Genomic DNA, 10,678 nt, shown 5'->3' with positions numbered 1-10,678 from the left:
ATTTCTTGTCTGTGCTTTGCCACTTGGTAACTTTTCTCAGTATAGCATGTCCATCTTCTTCTCTCTGCATCTTATCAAGACTCCAGCCCTTCCTCTTCACAACATTCTCTCTATCTCAGGCCACCTCACCCAATCTCTTTCTGCCCAGATATAAGCCAATCAGCTTTTTATTAACAATGAAAACAATGCATATTTACAGTGTAAAGAGATTGTTCCACAGCATTTCCCTATTTTCATCTAATTAAAAAAGAGTATTTTAACTTTAACATAGTAAAATTATATACAAGTAAAACAGTTATCAGGTATGAATTACAGTTACAATATTATTCCATTTGTATTTTGTAAAATTAGAGAAAATAATCTATCATGTATCTTATCTATGTGAGTCTAAAGTTTTATACCTAATTTACCTTTTATCAAAACTAAGGAAGGCTATAAGTTTAACTATTTAGTCTTTAACTCCATCAAAGATCCTAGAAGTATGAAATGTTACCTAACAACAGGGATGTCTGACTTCCTGGACAGTCACCCAAATTTCTTCTGTAACATTGGGGCCTCCAACTTTGCCCTTTGGCCTGGTATATCTAACAGACATTTCTGAAAAGCAGGGAAGTTTGAAGGAGTCTTCTACCTAATTTTTGCAATTTTGTGCTGTCATTTTCTTTTTTGTATTGCTTTTGTGTTTTGTAACAGTTTGCCTTCAGTAATTGAGGCAAGTGCTGGCATGTCTTTTGTATGCTGTTAAATGCGTTATTCTGATTGATGGATAAATAAAATGCTGATTGGCCAGTAGCCAGGCAGGAAGTATAGTGTAGGCTGGATAAGCAGCGAGGGGAATTCTGGGAGGTGGAAGGCTGAGTCAGGAGATGCTGCCAGCTGCCGCCACCATGAGAAGTAAGCTGTAAAGTACCAGTAAGCCACAAGCCATATGGCAACTTAAAGATTAATAGAAATTGGTTAATTTAAGAAGTATGATCTAGCTAGCAAGAAGCCTGCCATGGCCATACAGTTTATAATTAATATAAGTCTCTGTGTGTTTACTTGGGTCTGAGCGGGACTGGAGAACACTCCAGCTACAGGCAAGGGCAGTTTATGCCAAATGAGTAGATTTTGCCATAAAGAAAAACTCCATACAGAGCTTCTTGATGCCCATCATCTTCTTTGGATGTAAATTGGGGATGTCTTGAGCAGATGTGTCTCATTGTCATGAAAAGCCTTAGGTAATTAAACATATTCAATACTATATTCTGTAGGTCTTTGAAGTATTTAAGACTATCTATCTATCTAAATAAAACTCTGTATTACCTTGAAAACATACCTCACATGACTGTAAGTTTGACTATTATAGATTACTAACTACTAACCTGTATTTCTTAATTATACATTATATTTTTAAATGAGCTGTATAAGCACAATACTCTAAACAAGAGCAGAAATATACATACAGCATAACAAAATTAACTTTAAATTTGTATCAATATACCAAAATTCATACCAATGTAAAATATTTAAGACTACTAGTTGCTTTTTTAGTTTAAAATAGATTTAACAATCTATCTTTTATCCTATCATTTCTATATAGAGAGATATCTTTGTGCTTAAACTCTTTTGTTATTCTTTTTAAAACTATGACCAATAACAACCAGTATCCAACCTCCTTTAAATTATAATGAACATCCATAACACATTTATGCAAATATGAGTCATTCTCTAGACTACTTCCTATTGTTTGGGGTGCTGACATTTGTGAAGGAAGCTTGAGAAAATTGGAATAATAATTAAGTCATGGCTGGAGTGTTCTGTGAGGCTGGACCAACTCAGCCAGCAGCCTTGAAGTTGTTCTGGATGCTGGATCATCTGGGCCATCCATTTTATTGGTGTCTGGTTCCATTCCCTTATTCTGAAAATACATGAATTTTTAAAGGTAACATATATTACACGTATGGTTATGTGGTGTGCTTAAGTCAGTTAAAGATGTTTTTTTTTGTTTTATGTTTGAGGGGGTAAAATACATGTTACCTATATTCTAGTTCTTTTATTTATTTATTTATTTATTTATTTATTCATTTATTTATTCATTTAATACCTGTAGCCAGGATTTTAGAGAGTCTTCCCCAGTCAAACCTGATTTTCTTAAACCAGAAACAATCCATAGTTTCTCATCTCCTGTGGAAAGAAAAGCATAACCTCTTTCCCAAAGTAACATATCTTTTGAGTTAAATTTTGAAGTGAAGACATTTTTAAAATCCATAGGTTGGTTTAATCTAGCAGCTTTCATAATCAAATGTTTCTTAGCAGTTGTAGTTTCTTTATCAACAATCAGAAAATCTAAAGACAACACAATAACATACAGAATCCAGTTTTGTTGTATTGTTATCTAATAAATTTATCTGTCAAGAACAACAGCACTAAAAAAGCTAGAAATGTGCATCACACCTTTAATCAGATCCAGAGATAGAAATCCTCTGATTCTGTAGTTAAGACATTGAAATAGCAAGCATGTGACATCCTTTAATCCAAAAGAGCTTTAATCCAGATGGTGGTAAAAGCAAAAAGAATATAAGCTAAAACAGTTCTTGTTATTTTCCATCTTTATATGGCTTATTTTTATATAACTTTAGTCCCTTTTTAAAATGCTTTATTTTATTATTGTAGGAATATATATATATATTATATATAATGACTCTCTATACCTTCTCTTTTCTCTCTCAAGCCTACATATATTTCTAAATACACTGTAACCCATTTAGAAGTTTTTTCCATCTGAATCTGTCTTTACTGCATATCTGTAATCTTTTCTGTCTGCATGAGCAAAACCCCAAACTCCACTCTGGGCTGGCAGAGCTTAGCCTGGCAGCTCAAGCCCATGGGCAGTGACTGAGAAATACCTCGCTGTACCATGGCATGTGTGAGAGATTGAGGGAACCTGCCTTGTGGTTTAATTCAGGATGTACTGGCATCTGCCAGGAGTCACAGTTGGCATCAGAGACATGAGACTAGGAAGCCAAGTTTGGCTCTGTTTTTGTGTGTGTAAAAATTTTTAAGCTTTCTCTCAGGTCTTGTGTGGAAATTCTGGTCCCATGTTGGAGCACCATTTGTTGTTAGACTTGTCTATCCTGCCTTCCAGTTTCCAAATAACCAACACAGAGGCTCAATATTAATTATAAATGCTCAGTCAATATCTCAGGCTTGTTACTAACTCTTACATGTAAATTAACACATGTAATATTTCTTTCTATATTTTTTTATTTGTGACTTGGTACCTTTTGTAGCTAGAGTTTTCCTGCCTTGCCCACAGTCAGGACAAATTTTTGTCACCTGCCAGTCCCACAGCTGTTCAGACCCAACCAAGTAAACACAAAGACTTATATTGCTTTATAAACTGTATGGCTGTGGCAGGCATCTTGCTAACTGTTCTTATAGCTTAAATTAACCCATTTCTATAAATCTATGCTTTGCCACGTGGCTCGTGGCTTACGGGGCATCTTCACATGTGGCTTGTCCTGGCGGCAGCTGGCTGTGTCTCCTGCCTTTCTGTTCTTTTATTTCTCTTCTCTGTTAGTCCGGCCTATACTTCCTGCCTAGCCACGGGCCAATCAGGTTTTATTTATTGACCAATCAGAACAATTTGACATGCAGACCATTCCCCCAGCACAGCCTAGTGCAGACCATCTCAGACACTCAGGCCCGTGGTCCTAATCATTCTCTATGCGGACCTGCTGGGTAAAGCCACAAGGAACCCAAGAATGGGCTCCCATAGGACATACAGAACATCCCACAGCAACCTTTTCTCAGTATAGCATGCCGATCTTGCTGCTCTCAGGATCTGCTCTGACTCTAGATTCTGTCCTTCCTCTTCCCATCAAATACTCTATGTCAGGCTGTCTCACCCAAACTCTTCCTGCCCAACTGTCGGGTAATCAGCTTGTTATTAACAATAAGAGCAATAAATATCTACACTGTACAAAGGTTGCTACCCTGCAATCAAAAATGATGACCAGCCTGCAAAGATACCCTGTGGTGATAGTGGCACAAAAGTTATGGGAGCAACCAATAACTCTCTGGTTGTAATTAAGGCCTAGATCTATGAGACAGAACCCATGTCTGATACTGCTCAAGTGGTCAAGAACCTGAGGCTAGCTAGATAGGCCAGGGACCTAGGGGAAACCAAATATTATTTTCTTGTTAATGAAATGTAGCAATAAAATGACTCCTAATGACATCTGCTATGCTCATAGATCAGCACCTTGCTCAGCTATCATCAGAGAAGCTTTCTTCTGCAGCAGATGGGAACAAATACAGACATCCACAGCTGGACATACTGCAGAGAGTGAGAGACCTTGAAACATTCAATCCTAAATGATTGTTTTCAACAAGTCCCTCCTTTAGGACTCAGGGAACTCTGCAGACTAGGATACAGAAAGATTGTAAGAGCCAGAGAAGATGGAAGATATTAGGGAAATAATGCCTTCTAGACACAACAGGATTTACACACCTGTGAAGTCATAGAAACTATGCAACAGTCATATTGCCTGCACAGTTTTAAGCCAGATGGAGTTTTGGTGCTTAGTTGGAAGCAGACAGAAATCCTCTTCCCTAAACCAGAGGCTATCTCCACTTGATAGTGGATCACAAAGGAAAAATTGTTTTTCAGAGTCTCACTGGTTATACAAAGCACACTGACAGGCAAGCCTCATGGCCACCAGAGGTTGGCCAACACAAACTGAAACTCAATGGTACTTTTGGAGTTTTTTTTTTTTTTTAAACTTTACAGATCCTTTGCTTACATACTATAATTTCCAATTTTGTTTTTAATCAGTTGTCTGTCTGTGCAAATGTGCTATTGAACAGGACAAAGAAGAAATCTTGGTACTAGGTGAGACTGTTGAGCTGTCTGTGGTATTTAAAGATGAGGAGACAATATCCAATATTAGAAGGTGGCACCTTTATCCCTTCAAGATTGCCAAACCCATACCTGCTTGGATTGTCACTGTCTCTGTGGGCTTGACAGGGTTTTTGGCTTTTGGTTCCTAAAGAACCATGTCATAAGCCCCCAACTTGAACTCAGGTGGTCAGCCTCAGTGGCAAGTGCACTTTGCTATCTGAATCCTGCCACATGTCAAACCTGTCTCTATTTGCTTCCTCTTTTCAGGAAACTTGAGATGGACAATACAGGAAGTGACAAGAGGAAAAGAGGCTGAGGATAAAGGAGAGAAGATTGTGGGTATGGAAGGAAGCTATGGATATGGAGGAAGAAGGAGAAACAATTAAATGTGAAGGGAAGGGCAGTGCTCCACAGCTCAGGCTCAGTGGGAGACAACTTTTGGAAGGAATCCAAATATTTTTGTCTTTATTTGGCTGTGAATTTATAATTTGTTTCACTGTGTAAATGGAAAAGTTGAAACTCAAGACTGGGAATAACCACACACATCCAGGTGTGTTCTAGAACTTTCTGTGATACAGACGCTGGAAGTTGTTGCTAAAATTCTTTCCCTTGAGGAGACATGAACAGTGTCTTACCAGTTCTCTAAGGCTCCAACGACAAACCAAGACAAGGTACTACTAAAGTTCCTCCTACCATAGCAGTGAGTTTATTGGCCTTAATTTCAGTGCATAGGTGAGGCAGTTACTTACAAGAGTGTGGATGCTCCCTGCAGAAGGCTACACTAGAAAGTCTTTACATAGTAGGGATGATGACTTTTCTCACAGCTGAATAGACAGAGCCCTCCTCTCTCTAGTCCTATATACGCTAGCCCCTCCTTGAGGCCATATGCAGTTAGAACAGAATTGTGTATAACAGGTGGTATGGAGTGTCTAGACACCCAGGTGAGGGTCCCATGATCCTTCTGCCCCCTCTTCTACAAAGCGGTATCAACAGCTGACTAGGTCAATTGGGATGATCCACAATTAGGCACAGTTGAGCTTCCTAAGATGGCAGCTGTTTGGATCAGAGGAAAGTCCTGTACAGCTCAAGTGGAGGCTGACAATAGCTCTTCTTCCCTATCTTCAGACTAGGATCATTTTTTAAAGCAAATGTGGCATCCCAAGTGCCCCTCAAAGTGTCTCCTGATTCTGTAGAGTATCATGCTCAGGGCTGGGCAGGAGGGATGCCAGGAGCCCTAGGGATCTCTCAGGCAGCAACAGGCCATATTCCAGGTCTCTGCTGTTCCTTTGACAAACTGGTATGACCTTCAGGATTCTGTGGGATGAAGAAGGCTTCAAACCAGTTTCCCAGGTGAACTGTGTTGTCTGCTTTCCATGGTAAGAAATCCTAAGCCAAGAACAGGAACTGCTGCAGCAGGGGCAGAGGAAGGCTCCAGTGCTTGCTCAGGGTGCAATGTAAATCATCATAGCTTTCCTGATGGGTGTTATCTGAGATGGAGTGGATCTGTCCTTGGTTGCTTATGGCATCTGTGGTCTCTTTGGACCCTGGCAGCCAAAATGTGGGCTCAGGTTGCATTGCCCACATAAATGGATGGACTGTGGAGAATTTCCCAGTATCATCCACAACACCGGTATTTTTTAGGGCTGTAAGCATTACACCAGAAAGGAATGAGCTTCCCTCCCTAAATGTACCTGGGCCTTAAGGCACAAGAATGAAAAGTGCCACCATTGGTCAGGATGCACACACTGTGGCCAGCACTGCCTTCTCACCCATCTTTGTGCTGTGAGGTTATGGATTAAACCATGTAGTTTCTCGTGGTTCTTCCTCATGGCCACTAAGGATGATCTTGTAGGTGTTGGGCCCTGAAACATGAACTGAGCTGGTGTAGATGAAGGCTGTGACACTAGTCTGGACAAAGGCTTCCAACAGGTTCTGGTTGGAATCACAGACAATACACTGTTAGTGTCAGGAAATAAACCAAAAAGTCCAAATGATTCCTGTTCTTTTCTACCCTGATCCCAGCTCCCTGTGCATTCTTTCCTGTTCTTTTTTCAGCATGGCCATGGTGTGGGAACAATAAAAATGAGAGGGGTGACATCTAGTATCTGGGGGCCAAGGGGTCTAGACTTTCATTCTTTACAGATCTCTCTCTCTCTCTCTCTCTCTCTCTCTCTCTCTCTCTCTCTCTCTCTCTCTGTATTTGTCTATCTGTCTCTGTGTTTCTCTCTGTCTGCCTTTGTGTTTGTATGTGGTGTGTGTGTGTGTGTGTGTGTGTGTGTGTGTGTGTGTGTTAATTTTGATGAAGAACTCTATTTGGGTAAAGAATAAATGGTTTCTATTCCACTCTTTTTCTATACAGTTTTAAAATGACAACTTGTCATTTCATTAATGGGAAGCAATATTTAAATTAAGAAAAACATGCAGGCACATTCAAGGACAGCTGAGAATCCAGATGCTATAGTACCACACTCAGTTCTACAGTGGCAACTGAACACTGACATGGACATTATATCTCTGGAATTGTTCTCACCAAGAGAGAGCTATAGAAATTGTCACAAGGACCATGCCTAGTGACACAGCAAAGTTTGCTGAGCTGTGCAGAGATTTAACATTTTTTTTTGTGACTGAGGTATCCATTTCTTATGCCTTGTCTGCAACACCAGAGATTTGCTCTTCCGTGTTGTGTACTCTGAGGTCTGAGTTTGACTTCCTTGTCTTTTCATTTCCAGTTTTATGTCAGGTTAGGTTTGCTTTAGCTGTTCCATGTCGACTTTCATGTCTTGAACTGTTTTCATCACGTCCCTCACTGTTCCTTTGTGTTTTCATAGACGTCATTAAGGGTTTTTCCATATCCTCTGTGAGGTCCTTGCACATATTCAGAACTGCTGCTTTGAAGTCCTTGTGTTTCCATGCTGGTGTCTTGGCCTCTGGGTTTGTGATGACTGAGGTGATTTTAGGTGTTGATGTCTGGTCTTTGTTGTGTGGGTGCTCTGTTGCGGTTTCTGTTGCCCTCTCTTGATCTTAGGAGAGTGTGGTGGTTGTGGGCTCCTAGGCAGACAGTGCTTCTGAAGGTTGGTGGGTGCTAAAGAGGATTAGGGTTGGGCTAGGTAAAAGGCCGAAAAGTTGCTCCTGGAAATAGCCAATGGGTTCCTGTCTACATCAAGTGTTGGGGTCCCCAGGAAGTTTGAGGTGTGGTAGAAAGTGGGCCTTATGCAAGTAGGATGACCTAAGGCAAAGAATAATCTGGAGAGACTGTCTTGAATGGGCTAGGGGGACCCTGGGTCTGAAGCAAGAGTTGGAGTCTCCAGTGAATGGAGCTGAGGTGGGAAAAGGCAACATGTATCAGGTTTTTATGTATCTGAGGGTGAGAGTGGGGAGATCATAACTGAGGGTAGAAGGATGGTGTGACTCCCCTTTCTGAGTCCCTGCCAGATGCAGCCACTGGGGTCCCAGGTACAAAGTGCTTCTTGGTATTGTTCACTTACAAGAAGGAATCAGGATAAGCTGGAAGTGAGGGAGTGGAGGAGAGGGTGCACAGGAAGAGGAAAGCTGGTTCTACTGCCAGTTTTAGCATGGTCCCCAGGTAATGAAGTAGGACTGATGGACAGGCTCCTGCAAGCATGCTGCTACAGGGCTAGGGATGAGGATGAGAGAGTGTAATGGGGGACAGGAAGAACCGTGGAAATCACCTACTGGAGTCCAGTGTGGGCCCTGGGTACAGAGCTTCTACATATAGGCTTCAGACACAGAGGAATGGTGGAAGGAGGAATCCTGGATCTGCTGCAAGGTTCAAGGAGTCCCCATGGAATGGAGGGATAAGGTGAGAGGAGAGGGTCCTGCAAGCCTGTTACCTCCTTTGAAAATGGTGTCTTTTATTCTTTTTGTAAATCTCTAAGCTAAAACAACAGCAATAGTTCATGTATTTTCCCTTTTATCTCCTTTGAGAATAAGTGCTCACTCTATCCATCTATCTATCTATCCATCAATCCCTCTCTCTCTTTTTCTCTCTCTCTATCTCTCTCAACAGGGTGTCTCCATATAGCCTTGGATGTCCTGGAATTCACTTTGTAGATCAGGCTAGCCTTGAACTCAGAGAAGTGACTGAGAATTAATTGCCTGTGCTGAGAATTAACTCTTAAATGTTAACATGTCAGCTAGAGTGAGCTGAAATAAGAACCTTCCCTAATATATTTTTTTCTTTCAGAGGCAGCAGAAGAAAGCACTATGGAGTGGGGACTATCAGCCAGAGACACAGTCTCTGCCCTGTGTTTCCAACTTTACCTTAAGGGCTGGTAAGATGGCTAAGCAGGTAAAGGTTCCTGCCCCTAAGACTGATAATCTGAGTTCAGTTCCTGAACTAACTCCACATCTTGTCCTCTGATCTCTGCACACACCTGCTGAGGTTCACAGGCAGGCACACACAAGTACACATAGAAAGTCAGTAAGGAAGTGCATAACATAATGATAATGTTCACATGCTTATACATGGACGTTTGCAAAAGTGTTTTTAGATTAGAAACAAGAACAGCAACTTGTACTATACATAAAGAAAACCTAAACTGAATTAAAAATGGAGCCATAGCAGGGACGCACGTCATTTACTTTTCAGAATTCCAGGGGTAGATGAAGTTTTGCTGAATGTCTTGTTTTACTTTATTTGATTAGAGGAATGTTTCAGTGGCTGAAGCAAGAGTTAATGCTGGGGTAGTGTTGTGGGTCACTGAGGTGTGATGCTTAGTGAAGGTTCCTTCCCAGAGTGTCACTGAGGGCCAGGCATCTTCTTTTCCATGTTTCAGAAGGGCCTGACTCTAAAGTGGATGTGGCATAGCTCAAGATATGGGGTGAGCAGGCCCTTATGTCCGTCTCCCAGAGGAGCTGTTGGAGTTCCTTCCACTCCAGAAATGGGATATGTTCTTCTGCTATGATTCTCTGTGAGGCAGATGTATGTCTTGGGGTCAGATGCCTGACACTTCTGATAGGGCCTTGTCCCTCATTAGCAGAGTGGGCTGGAGGGCTCATTTTTCTCCCCTCTAACAGAACTGATGTAGCTACAGTGTTTTTCCTTCATCAGGTCCATTTTCACAGATTCAGACAAGAAGGAACAGGACAAGAGCATTCATATAGACTTAGAATGCCCAGGTAGGCTCAGAACAGACATGCTGTTTAAAAAGTGAGTACATACTGTTACTTCCCACAGGCTCTAGGGCCAGAGCAAAGCAGTTTTGTTGTTGTTGTTGTTGTTGTGGTGGTGGTGGTGGTGGTGGTGGTGGTGGTGGTTGTGGTTGTTTTTTATTTTGCTCTTTGAGTGTTTGGAGAGGCCCACCACCCAGGTCCCACATAAATTCTAACTGAGCCTCTTTCTTTTCTTTCTCTTCTTTTCTTTTCTTTCTCTCTCTCTCTTTCTTTCTTCCTTCCTTCCTTTCTTCTTTCTTTCTTTCTTCCTTCCTTTCTTTTTTCTCTCTTTCTTATAAATACCTAGTCTTATTGTACTTTTGTATATAGTTTTTCTTATATTAGTTATAACTTTTTTCCTTTTTTTCTTTTTATTAAAATAGAAAAGGGGAAATATGGTGACATTTTATTTTTACTGAAATGTGATTTTATTTGTATGTTAATAAATAAAGTTGCCTGGGGGTCAGAGCTAATAGCAAGCCATAGCAGAAGCTGGGCAGTGGTGGCGCAGGCCTTTAATCCCAGCACTTGGGAGGCAGAGTTAGCTGGAACTCGGTGTGTTCAAGGATACAGCCAGCATGGAGACACATGCCTTTAATCTTAATACCAACCGTGGAAGAC

This window comes from Peromyscus leucopus, unplaced genomic scaffold (genome assembly GCF_004664715.2).
Source record: "Peromyscus leucopus breed LL Stock unplaced genomic scaffold, UCI_PerLeu_2.1 scaffold_1408, whole genome shotgun sequence".
Classification (NCBI taxonomy): Eukaryota; Metazoa; Chordata; class Mammalia; order Rodentia; family Cricetidae; genus Peromyscus; species Peromyscus leucopus.
The sequence above is the reverse complement of the archived record's forward strand: the minus strand, read 5'-3'. Positions refer to the sequence as shown.